We start from the raw sequence: 14,176 nt of genomic DNA, 5'->3' as shown, positions 1-14,176 counted from the left end.
CAACAATTTTTTTTATCTATATAAAATATTAGTTTATTTTTGATTATCGTGCAACAATTTTTTTTATCTTTTTTAGGCACATATAAAATATTAGTTTATTTTTGATTATTGTGCAACAATTTTTTTCATCTTTTTTAGGCACATATAAAATATTAGTTTATTTTTTATTATCTTAGTTTATTTTTGATTATCGTGCAACAATTTTTTTATCTATATAAAATATTAGTTTATTTTTGATTATCGTGCAACAATTTTTTTTATCTTTTTTAGGCACATATAAAATATTAGTTTATTTTGATTATCGTGCAACAATTTTTTTCATTATCGTGCAACAATTCACACTGTCTAACTTATAGCTCCCTTCTTCGTGGACGAAGTCGATTTATGAATTATCTATCATCTATACAATATCTTTCCTATAGAAAGATGTTTATCAATATCCTTTCATTTTGTTTACTAAATGCTTATTTCCATCTCATGCATGCTAGTTATAGCATGAACATGATATTATTTAGATATTATTCAGATATTGAATAATATCTAGCTCATATTATATCCTTTTGATCCACCTTGGCTGAACTATATAATGATATGCGATTATAATATTGTATTGTGAAATATTTGATCCATGAAATAGAATTAGCTTGTTGGATGCCTTGATGGTGAAATGGTAGACACGCGACATTCAAAACGTCGTGCTAAATAGCATGGAGGTTTGAGTCCTCTTCAAGGCAGACATACTATAATGTCTATTGAATGAGCAATTCAATTGATATTATAATTATAATATCAACAAATCGTAATATCGACAAATCGAATTGAAATAATATCAATTTTATTTTCTTTTTTGATACGGGCTAAAATACTCAAAATTATTGTTTTCAAAGTCTTGCAAAATCGGGACCGATCGAATTTGAACAAATAATAGGAATCTATAGAATCAAATGAAAGATTATTTCTTCGGAATAAAAAAGAAAGAGTAAACATAGTAGAGAATATTTCATCAAGTTCAAGCGAACTGACTTGGTTCATATTTATTACTATGCTTACTCTTACATCATCGTAATATCAATTTATATTGAAATGAAAGATCTAGGCTTTTTTATTCTTATTCAATCCTTCCGCTAATAAGCAATCAATGGCATTCGGAGAAAGCCATTTTGTTTTTAACAATGTATCAATCATTTGTTTAAATAACATTCTATTAGAGAAGAATAAATTTGATAAATATTCATGACTTTCAGATAGAGTTTTATAAATAAGAGATTCATTAGATAATAAATCTCTATTTTCCCTTTCTCCCTTGAGCAAATGTTGTTTAAACTTATCATCCTGTGTTTTTTCACGAAACCAACGTTCACTTATCACCGATTGGGAATATGGTAATACACGTCTCAATCGGATACCAATTTCTTGAAAGCGTTTGAAACTTTCAAAATTTTCTTTTTCTTCCATTTTAATGTTAAGAGGTAAATCGTCATCATTAGTCTGAATTTTTATTCCTAGGGCTATTTTTCTGACCTTTTTACGCTTTAGAATAGCCTTTAACGTTTTTTTAATATTGAATTTTAGGTCCCTTGTTGAAGAATAAGTAAGATAAATACTCTTCACGAGTTCTTTAGGAACAAAAAGTTCTCTTCGTTCAAAAGCAGGGTGCTTATTTAGAAAGTGAATACTCACGGGATCCCAAAGAAATCGACGAGCTAGATAGATTACTGGTGTATTTAAAGGTTTATACTCTGTTGCATACTCTTCTGTGTCAAATTGATATATTCCCATCCTTTGAAACTTATTGTATGAGAATTTTGCTTCCCAGAAAGCAGCTGTCTTTCTTTCTAGAATATCGTCCTTCGTAGCATAATGTTTGAACTGGTATACAACATCTACAAATTATAGGAATCAATTCTGATTAAGCTCAAAATGCTCTGCTGCCAAGTACTGGATCACCAAAACTCAAGACGTGAACATGAAACTGTGCTCAATTGCTCCCAAAAAAAATTCACACACATTTTCTATCAAAATGATCATCCAAGTCAATCTTATATATCCACACCAACAAAATAGATCTTCAACAAGTCGGCTTCACAAACTACAAAATATGAAACATGTAGTCTCATGTTGGCTCAATCCATTCAAATCCATATATTAGACCTAAAAAATATGATCACAAGCTTCACCCCCAACGAAACAAACTTCATGAACACAAAACCAATCACCAAAATCATCCCTATAATTCCACAACACATGTTACCCAACTTATCTACACAATATCTCTGCTCTTTCAGAATCATCAGATACCGGACCAAGAATCATGCACTACAATCAACATCAAAGGCTGAGAATATGAAGTAAGATACCTCAAACATCCAGTCACTACTCCAAACACCATGACCAAAACTGTACAACCTAGAATGAATTATGCTCAATGAATCTACAATACTTTTCTCACATTTTGTTGGACTTATGCCTAAAGTCATTATGACTTTCGGTAGATTAAATCTATAGGTAAGAAATAGCATTATTAGACTGAGTTGCCATCAATGACAACCCTTAAGTAATATCCATGCATCTAACATCACTGAAACAATGTCTCTTGCCAAAATGAAAGCATCGTTGACCCTTTGGAAGTGATTCAAACTCTGCTTGTAGGTTAACTATGGATAGTACTTATATACAAGGACAACATTCTTGTCTCCCTTTGTGGTAAGGTCTAAGAAGTGTTTCATTGATGCAACTGCGTATACCAAATTGATGTAATGTATAATTTGAGAGTTGTGTTTACCTACGATAAATACCCATATATTGAGTCACTGATTAGCTCTCCCCAATAAATCACATCTCTACCCTTTTTGATCATCTGAATGAATTGATACATCTATTCTTGAAACACATTATAGGTTGGAAGACCCATGACTCTGCTTAGGAGAGTTATTATATCTCGTATTTCCTCTTTCAAATCACTTTTGATTAGAAGCTTGGGCCACCTAGTTGTTTGTTAACCAGTAATCGGTATACGGTGTTAAACCTGTAAAATTGTAAAGTGGGACGAGTTATCATCCACCGACACTGATGCAGTGATTCAACTGGTAAAACTATATAGTGTGATGAGTTATCATCCACCGACACTTTGGTAGTGTTTCTGTGTCGTGTTACCAAATATGTCTAGATGCTTTGAACCTAGGAAATTGTAATCCAATCTCATTGGATGAGATGCACATGTACAAAGGGAAAAGGAAGAGAGTTTGAGAGGAAAATTTGATGATTTGAAAATGGTTGACGGTGAGAACATAGCTCAATATGGGCAAAGGATTAAGGAAGTTTTAGGTGGTATATAGAGTGCCGGAGGTAAGATTGAAGATGATACTATTGGAATTCTACACTCTATGAGAATATGGTTGATGTTGTCATTGATGGAAACCAATCTGTAACAGGTTTCTACACATACGCCAGATAGCATGGTGTTAATACCCTTTTTACACTTATCAATGTTCTTGTCATAGTAGTCTTGGCCATGTCAAAGGGCACATATGTATACTCCTCTACATTAGGACACCTGAAAAATCCTATCAAAGAATTTGTTATCTAACCTAATTACTACTTTCCCATTAGGTCCTTTGACAACTCTTGTTTCTTTGTCACAGTGAGTTGCCTCTGGCAAAACAAACTCTGGGTCATGAGCCGCAATAGGCAATGATGCCACCAAGTGTAATCTTCTCTTGACAAGTGCATGAATATTGTAGCTTTGTGGCAATTGCTTAGTCTTTTGCAAGAACTTCACCATATCAACATGCCTAATCTCAATATCCTTAATATCCTTGACATTCAAGGAGACCAAATTCTTCAGTAACATGTTGAGGTACTTTTTGTATTTGTATGTCATGTTCTTGCTTGGTTGTGGATCTAACATCTAGTAATGAGAACCTGCCTGGTAAAATTTCACAGTTTATTAGAGAGCTTCATTATATGGCAGGCTTGTAAATCAGGTTTTAAAACCCAATTTACAAGTCAATAAGGCTGAAAACTTGCAAATCTGGTTTTAAAACTCGATTAACAAGTTATATGGACTGAAACAAAAAAGATTGCAAATCGGGTTTTAAAAATTGATTTGCAAGTTGTTGGCATATGTGCAGAGTTTGATGACATGGTATGATTGTATGTTGTCATTGATGCCAATATGCTGAAGTATGAACCAATATATTAAAGTAAGCAAAATGGCAAGTGATCCGATATGATGGTATGAACCGGTATATGCAACAAGTGAACTAGTATGTTGGAGTGTGAACTGGTATATGAAAAGTTTGTATCGGGGTTTCATTTGATATGACTACTAGTTGGTAGTCTCAGCTTCAGGGTTTCTGGTTGATGCATTCCAAGTGTGTGTGATTCGACTGATGATATCCTGTGATGAGTTAGCATTGAAATGAAGATTAGATCGCGTTGCCACATCACCCTTGTGCACATGAAGAATCTCCTTGAGGATCTTTCATGAATAAGATTGATTCTATCTACCTCAGGAATGTGCAAAATCTTAGTAAACAGTGGAGAGTGCGTGATGGGTTATCAGCTTCTAGAAGTGGTGAAGAACAGGCAGTTGGCATTTTTGATGTTTTATGTTGTGGTTGTCATTGATGGACACACACTTGCATTGAGATCTTCTTTATATGTATAAGTTAGACAACAACCGGTATTTGGTTGTATTATAGTCTTTAGACTATTGATGTTTTGCAGAATGTGTTTCCCGGTCTGAAGCGACATGTTAACCTCAAGTGGTATGAGGGATTGAAGCAGCATAACACATTTCTACCAGTCTTCATTTTTGTCAAACCGACAACCGACACTTTATATGAACCGGTATACTCTGTGATGAGTTACCAACCGACATTGTGTGATGAGTTACCATCCACTAATTGTTTGATGGTGCTGACACTGTAGCGGTGCTTTTTGTGACGTATTACCAAGTATGTCCAGGTTCATTGAACCTAGGAAATTGTAATGTAATCCTATTGGACTGACATGAAATCAATTTCCTTTATAAGGACATCATGTCTAGGGTTTTAGGTTGTTGAAGTTGTTGTTGTTGCGATAGTTGATATTGCGGCTAGGGTTTAAGGTGGTTGAGGAGTTGGAAAGAATATGAATGTGTAGAAGACTGAAGTAATGCAAGAGTGCATTAAGAATGAGCTATCAAGGATCTAACCGAGCCGTCTGTGCTATTAGATAGATCAAACACTTGTTGATTACTCACATCTTTGACAAGTCTGTAGCCTTTAACCGGGTAGGCCCAAAAGCCTTTTGTAAATCCTCTAACAAGGTGGTTCACATCTGTGGATCTAAAATCCTCTTTCAAGGTAGTTTTTAATTGGACTTATCCCCTAACAAAGATTGAGACTCCTAACAGGATCTGTTCTGGTAAAGAACATTGTAAGACCTTAACCGGTCTGGTTCCTATTCTGCAGATAGTTACTTGTGAGTTCCATCTCACCGTGGTTTTTCCCATTTGGGTTTCCGCATCAAAATATCTTGTGTTATGGTGTTTGTGCTTCTGTGGGTGAATGCATTATTAGCTATTTGGTTTGCATGTTTATTAACCGGTTTGTTTGTTAAACTATTTTATCGGTTTACTGCTAGTCTTGCAAAGTGTTTAAGTACAAAGATTTTTGGCATACTAATTCACCCCCCCTCTTAGTATTCATCACAGATGATGGAGAATTTCTTGATATTTGTTCAAGAATGTTTTACCCTATGTAATGTGTTTAAATGACCAGGATTGGACCGACTGTATTGTTAACCTAGATGCTTAGGGTTTTAGGTTTTGGCTACCGACCTAATTATTGTCTATAAGGTCGATGATGTTTTTCATTTGAAGTTGTTGGCAAATGAATGTATGTGAGATGATTCTTGCAAGACCAAAGGAGTAAGCAGAGATTTGCAGAGTGTGATTGCAGATGTAAAGGAACTGAAGTGGATTTGCCTTGGCATTAAGTGTTGTTATCAGATCAGTGTATTACCTGTTGACTTCTAACCATTTCAGCAGATGGAAAATCCCTTTATCGGGTAGCTTTAACAGGCTTTTTGTAAATCCTTTAACAGGGTAACTCAAAATCATTGAGTTCTTCAAATCCTCTTACAAGGTAACCTTTAACAGGGTTTTAACCTCTAATCGGTTATTTAGCCATCCCTTAACCGGGTGATCCCTAGCAGGATCGGTTCCCAACAGAACCAATTGTAAAGTCTTTAACCGGACTAGGCTCCTAACAAAGTGAACTTTAGAAGAGTTCAAGAAAAACTTGTGGGTATTCATCCCCACCATGGTTTTTCCCAGTTGGGTTTCCACATGAAAAATTAGTCAGTTATGTGTCATGCTTTTTCATGTGATATTTTAGTGTTTTTTGTTATGCGGTAATGCAAGCTGATCCATTGGTCATTGTATTTCTGATGTATTACTTTCTTAAGCATATGGGTGAAGTTGAGATGAGATATTAGGTTTTGAGAAGATCTAGATGTTACTGGTTTATGTCTCTTACAGTCATATTGTGTTTTACTGGTAATGCCTTGATTTAGATTGGTAATACTATTTACTAGTTAGTGCAGTCTTAACAGTTTAAGTTGTTTAAGAAGTTTTTGTCTATACTGATTCACCCCCCCTCTTGATCAGTATCTGTTGGGTATTTACTATTCATCATTAATCATCAATTGCCGTCAGAGCATCCTCTAGGTCCTCTGTGTTATAAGCTTAACCACTTGAGGAAAAGATCTTATTCTAATGATGAAGAGGGAAGGTCCTAAGTTCAACAGAGATAACTTTAAGATATGGAAGGACAAAATGAAGATCTACATTAAAAGAATGGGTGCTCAACACTGGAAGTATGTTAAGAATACTTATGCTATCCTTACTAGTACTCTCATTGATGATCAAAGAAGAGAAATTTAGGAGAATGGGCAAGTCATGGAAGCTCTTATCAACAGTCTATCTGATATTGAGTTTATAGATGTTTAGGATAAAGACAATCCCAAAGATGTATGGGATACTCTGGAGACTATCTATGGCGGTGATGAGCATGTGAAGCAAGCTAAGGAAGAGAGCCTTAGGGGAAAGTTTGAGGACATGCGAATGGTTGAAGGAGAGACCATTCAACAATATGGTATAAGGATTAAAACTATTGTTGGAGGCATCAAGAGTGCAGGAGGTACAATGGATGATTCCACCATTGTTAGCAAAGTTTTGAGATCCTTATTACCGGTCTATGCAATAAGGGTTGCCACTATTTAGGAGTTGAGATCTATTGACAAGACAAAGGTATCCCTTGACTGTATCATTGCTAAGTTGACCACATATGAGCTAAAAAGTTATGATGGCAGTGTTCAGAAGACTAAATCAGCCTTTAGAGCATCTGCTACACTATCCAGAAAGGGAAAAGAGGTTGGTACTAGTTGTGAACCCAGACAAAGCAGGGATATGGATGATGAGGAGATCCAGATGGAGTTTGAAGCTCTTCTTGCCAAGAGAATTCCTAAGGGAACTGGAAAATACAAAGGTAAGCTCCCTTTGAATGTTTTTCTTGCAATAGGATAGGACACATTGTTGTCAACTGTCCCAACAGTGATAATAAGGAAAAACCGGAGAAGTTTAAAAAGTTCAAAGGAGGAAATAGGAGAAACTATCTTGTTGCAGTCAATGAAGGTGTCACTGATGATGAATTAGAAGATGAAGAAAGTGAAGACATAGTGTTTGTAGCTATTAAGGAAGATGTGTGAGACAAGAAGGCTCTTGTCTCCCACTTTGATAATTCTAATGAGTGGATTATTGATAGTGGATGTTCTCACCACATGACTAGTGACTGGAGGAAGTTTCTGTCTCTGGAAGAGTATGATGGAGGTGTAGTCTGATTTGGTAATAATGCACCATGTATGGTAAAAGGCAAAGGGTCCATCTCTCTAAATGGAAAAAGCAGTGATGATAATGTGCATTGGGTAGAAGGTCTCAGGCATAATCTTTTGAGTGTTGCCCAACTGAATGATAAAGGACTCACTCTAGAATTCAAAGATGGAGTGTGCAAAATAAAAGGAAAGAGTGGTGAACTGATGGCCACCGGTATGCAAACCAAAGGTAACTTATTTCAGTTAAATACAAATATCAGTCAATTTTTAATGGCTATGTTTGATTACAGTTTGATATGGCATAGGAGACTCTGCCATTTAAATTTTGATAATATTGTGAAGGCCTGTAAGACCAAGGCAGTTAGAGGATTGCCTGTGTTGAACAAACTGGAGAATCCTTTGTATAGAGAATGTCAACTGGGGAAAATGGCTTCCTCAACCTTCAAAGGTAAATCTTTCACAACAGATAATTTACTTGATCTTGTGCATACTGATTTGTGTGGTCCTATGAAAACTAGGAGTGTTTAGGGAGATATGTACTTTATGATTCTTACTGATGATTGCTTAAGAATGATGTGGGTTACATTCTTGAAAGGCAAGTATGAAGCTTTTGGAAAGTTTAAGGCCTTCAGAGCACTAGTCGAAAAGGAAAGCGGTAAGAGGATTAAATGCCTTAGAACCGACCAAGGAGGTGAGTTCACTTCTGGTGAATTCAATAAGTATTGTGAAGAGAATGACATCAAGAGGAAACTGTCTGCCCCCTGGACTCCACAATAGAATGGCCTAGTAGAAAGGAACAACCAGACTATGGTTGAAGCTACTAGAACGATGTTGATTCAAGGGAAGGTTGCTCACACTTTTTGGAGAGAAGCGGTGAGCATTGCAGTCTACACTATGAATCAGGTACTCATCAAGAAAGGTAAGGATAGAACTCCTTATGAGTATTGGACCCGTAAGACTCTAGTAGTAAGCTACTTTAGAGTGTTTGGTAGCAAGTGTTATATCAAGAGAAGTGAATACCAGAGAAAGTTTGATGCAAAATATGATGAGGGAATATTCCTATGGTATTCCACCAAGAGCAAAGCTCTCAAGTGTTTTAACTATGGGACTCAGAGAATTGTTGAAAGTATCAATGTTAGAGTTGATGAAACCTCTGAGAAACCTAAGGAAACCAGTAGCGAGTGAGCGGTAGATGAACCAGTTGCAAAACAACCAAGTACAAGCAATAATGCTCCTGCACTAGTAGATGTCAATGAAGATGAAAATAAGGATGAAGAGGAAAAGCACGAGGAATTAGTTAAGATCGTTCCTAGGTATGTAAATCTGCATTATGATGCAAATCAAATCATAGGGGATAAGGATGCAGGAATACTTACAAGAAGAAAGGTTAGAGAAAATTCTTGCATGATTTCTAAATTTGAGCCCAAAATGTTTAAAGAGGCACACAAAGATGAAGATTGGATTAAGGCTATGTAAGAAGAACTTGACTAGATAGAAAAGAATGGTACATGGTCTTTGGTACCCAGACCCGAGCACAAAAATGTTATTGGCATCAAATGGGTTTTTAGAAACAAGCTGAATTAAGATGGCATAGTGGTAAGAAACAAAGTAAGACTGGTATGTAAGGGATATGCTCATGAAGAAGGAGAAGACTATGGAGAAAACTTTTCTCTAGTAGCTAGATTGGAAGGATTTTGAATGCTACTTGCATATGCAGCCTTCAAGATATTCAAAGTGTATCAGATGGATGTGAAATCTGCATTCCTGAATGGAATACTTGAAGATGAAGTGTATATAGAGCAATCAGATAGGTTTTCCCTATCATAAGACAGTGATATGGTGTGTAGGCTACATAAAGCCTTGTATGGATTGAAGCAAGTACCTAGAGCATGGTATGAATGTTTACACTCCCATCTTGTGAAGATTGGATTTGAAAGAACAAGTGAAGATAGCAATATCTATCTGAAGACAAAAGGAGCTCAAATTCTAATCTGTGAAGTGTTTGTTGATGACATAATTTTTGGTGGAGATGACAAGATGATCCATGCATCTGCAGATGAAATGAAGAAGGAATTCAAGATGTCACTAATCGGAGAGATTAAGTTCTTCATTGGACTACAAATTCAAGAAATAAAAGATGGTATCTTTATCACTCAGTCCAAGTATGTCAAAGAGGTGTTGAAGACCTTTGGCATGGAAGACAACAAACTGGTTGGTACAACGATGATGACTGATTGTAAATTGTCTAAAGAAGATGACTCAACATTGGTGAATGAGAAGGAATACCAGTCAATCATTGGTAAGTTGCACTATGTTGTACACAGTAGACCAGACATTACACATGCAGTGGGCATTGTTGCATGTTTTCAGAAAAGTCCAAGAGAATCCCACTTGGTAGCAGTCAAGCGGATTCTTAGATATATGAAGGGAACTATAGATTTGATGAATACTTAGAGAGGGGGGGGTGAATTAGTATCCCAAAAAATATTGTACTTAAACACTTAAACAATCTAGCAGTAAACCGGTAAAATAGTTTAACAAACAAACCGGTTAACACACATGCAGACCAAATAGAAAATAAGGCATTCACCCATAGAAGGACAACCACCATAACACAAGAGCTTTTGACATGGAAACCCAAATGGGAAAAACCATGGTGAGATGAAACTCACAAGTAACTATCTGCAGAATAGTAACCAGACTGGTTAAGGTCATACAATGTTCTTTACCAGAACAGATCCTATTAGTAATCTCAATCTCTGTTAGGAGATAAGTCTAATTAAAGACTACCTTGTGAGAGGATTTCAGATCCACAGATGTGAACCACCTTGTTAGAGGATTTACAAAGGCTTTTTTGGGCCTACCCAGTTAAGGGTTTCTGACTTTTCAAAGATGTGAGTAATCAACAAGTGAATGATCTAGCAAATGGCATAGTCTGCTTGATTAGATCCATTGTAGCTCATAGCTAATGCTCTTCAACATTACTTCAGTCTTCAATAAATCCACACTCTGTTGCAGTACACAGACTTGATCTTATCAGTTAAGATCACACATATAAGAGCTTTGACAACCACCAAAACCTAACAGCTACACTCATACATACACATACAAAACCCTAGACATGATGTCCTCAAAATGAATCTGATTTCATGTCGGTCCAATATGATTACATTACAAGTTCCTAGGTTCATTGTATCTAGACACATTTGGTAACACGACACAAAATCACCATCAAAGTGCTGGTGGATGGTAACTCATCACAGAGTATTACCAGTTTATACAACTTTACCGGTTACCGGTTGGTAACTCAGAGTAATACCGGTTCAAACATATTTTTGGTTAACAAAAATTGAAGATTGGGAAAAAGATAACTGCCGCTTCTGGCTCCTTTGCTCAGCTCCGCTTGAGATCCTTAAACCGCTTGATCTCTCTATGCCGCTTGGGTCTTTATACTGCTTGATATCGGTAAACACTTTCTGCATAACATCAATAGTATAAAGACTACAATCATGATACCGGTTTGGAACAACTATCGGTTGAGCATAATTTATACATTCACAAAGTGATCTCATAGCAAGTGTGTGTCCATCAATGACAATCAAAACATAATCATCAAAATGCCAACAATCTCCCCCTTTGGCATTGATGGCAACACTTAGGAAAATTTTTGACATCTAAGTGTTTTTCAACAAAATTATGCCATAATCAAAATTACTCCCCCTAAGCATATACACTATCCTTTTTGCAGAAAATACAATGTATACTACTTCCATACTGAGATAAAGATGAAAGTATACATAGCATGCATCAAAATACAAAATACTACTCCCCATCAATTTTTTTTAAAAATGGAATACTACTCCCCCTTTGCCAACAATGACAAAGTACAGCTAAAAAACCCCTGTTCCATTAGCGTTAAAAACTGATTTAAAGAGTTTATGACAATAAAGAGTGAAACTTGTCAAAAACTGATTTAAAGTCCTTCATAAATGTCCTCATGGATAAAGACCATGATTCAAGCAATGAGGTATCTGTTGTTCACCAAAAGTGATAACCCAAGAACACCTGCAAATCTTTCTATGAAATGGCCAATTTCAATCTACAAAACACATAAGGGCTTGGACAACATAACATAGGACCCTAATTGATCCTCCTGCACTTTAGGTTCCGCTAGAACTAGGGGGGACACCCTTTGATGCTTTGAATACAACAATTACAAACACATAGCTGCATCGACACTAAGCAGATAGATCATTTCACAAGCTCAATAGGTTAGGAAACATTACAGATTGGCTAGATCTGTACAAACAATAGGATGAAATAGAGCTTGGAAAGAATGGAACACAAACACCCCTAAACATGAAGGGAAATTAGATTTATCTTTTAAAATGTATATCTAAAAACATCCCCAAACTTGCAAGACCAATGCCTTGTTCATTGGGCAACAGAGTCACAGACAGAACTACAAATATGAATCATAGATGCAAGCTTATTTTCCTTAAACAAGATATTCATGCACCAATACCTTATATTAATGCACTATTTGATTCATTCACAAATTTATCAGATCTGAAAACACATTTCATCATTTATGACTGACTACAGAGTTTAGAACCTTCCTTGAAGGATACCCATAAACAATCACACAATTTCCTTAAAATTGACAAATTTTCATCGTCCTTGAGGATTCAATTTATAATAATGAAATGCGTACCTAGAGACAATACTGTAAGGAATTTACTCATGCTTGACACAAGCAAGACCTGCAACTAAAATCACATTTACAACAATGCACTGCAATCTCTGTACCCTGAAACCAAACAGAGGCATTCACAAATCTGGGTCATGATATTCAGAAAGTGGAAGCCATCAAATCTAGAGCATTTCCAAATTTCTAGAACCCTTACAACTGAGAAGAATTGGGAATAAGAAGGAGAGGGAAGAAAATCAAATCTGCAACTGAAAATTGCCAAGTGTCTCCTCTCTAACTGAAATTCACTCACATGGAAATTGATTCCAAAATATCCCACATTTTTCAAAATTAACCCCATAATCGGATTCCTCACTCCGAGAGCTTTCCGAAAACATATAACACTTTTTATTTTGGCCAAAAATTGAGCCCTGGGCGAATTAATTCCCCATTTGTGCACATCATTTAAATTTTTCATTTATTTGATATAGTTTGCACTATGTAATTAACTAATTTTAATTTTGATTTTTGCTCTGATTGTGCCCTGACGCCTTGCCACGTGGCGAAACCTGATTGGTCGATGGGGTCCACTGGGCGCCACCTTGGATGACACCTTGTCACTTTGCCACGTGTCCGCTTACTTGTCGTCCACGTCATCGCCACCTCTGCACCACGTCATCGCCACGTCACCGGGACCCGCCTGCTGGACCACTGACTGGACCTACCACTTGCATGCCACCTGGCTTTTTCCATTTTGTGGCCTCTAACATTCATACATCTTCAATCTGTGAAACTGCACGGGCCATCGATCTCCATCTAACATGCTCAACCTTTACCATGCTGCATTTTCACCCTTTTTGCCATTTCGTGTTTCGCCATTTCGCAGGGCTTAACTGGCGAGCAACTTCAGCCTACGAAATCACATGCTTCGTCGGATCATCTCGGACTTGCTCACTAGTTAAGCCAGCCTTTCTCTGCAAAATTTTGCCTATTTTCCTCGGGAAGCGTGCTTGTGTGGGGTCCACCTTGTCGCCGCTCAGTCACCTCCTCCATCGCCTGGGGATCCGCACCCGGGCATGGGCCCACCTTGGGCACCCATAGGCACCATTCGTCAACCTTCATGGCTTAGACATATTACATTAGTAAGGTTTTGCATTTAAATACAAAAAAGAACCACTTCCCAGTGCATGTGGGATTAAGGCTTATGCCTGGAGCTGCGTTTTTGGAGGTTTTCCTGAGACTTTAATGGCGATTTTTACTTGCATGTACTTCAATGGCCCTCTCAACCATGCAAATGGAGGATGTTAGCAAAGTCATGGAGATTGGGCATACACCATTGCACAACACATTGCTAATCTACATTTGGTTAAAGTTTTGAAATGCCTTGTCTTCTACCACGCCGAATGAGAGTCTCATCCCTATCAATACATCTATCAAATTGCAATTGCCTAAGAGCCTCCATGCTTTGTCCAACCACGCAGCCTGTCAATTTTCCTTTGTTGGGATCTAACAATGCTTCACTGAACACCACGCAGGAGAAGGAGAACTCTTGCCAAAAGCATTCATTTTGTTTTAATTTGTGCCAAAGGCTTTGCGTGGGGAAAGGGT

This window comes from Cryptomeria japonica, chromosome 8 (genome assembly GCF_030272615.1).
Source record: "Cryptomeria japonica chromosome 8, Sugi_1.0, whole genome shotgun sequence".
Taxonomy (NCBI): Eukaryota; Viridiplantae; Streptophyta; class Pinopsida; order Cupressales; family Cupressaceae; genus Cryptomeria; species Cryptomeria japonica.
This window is presented reverse-complemented; position numbering follows the sequence as displayed.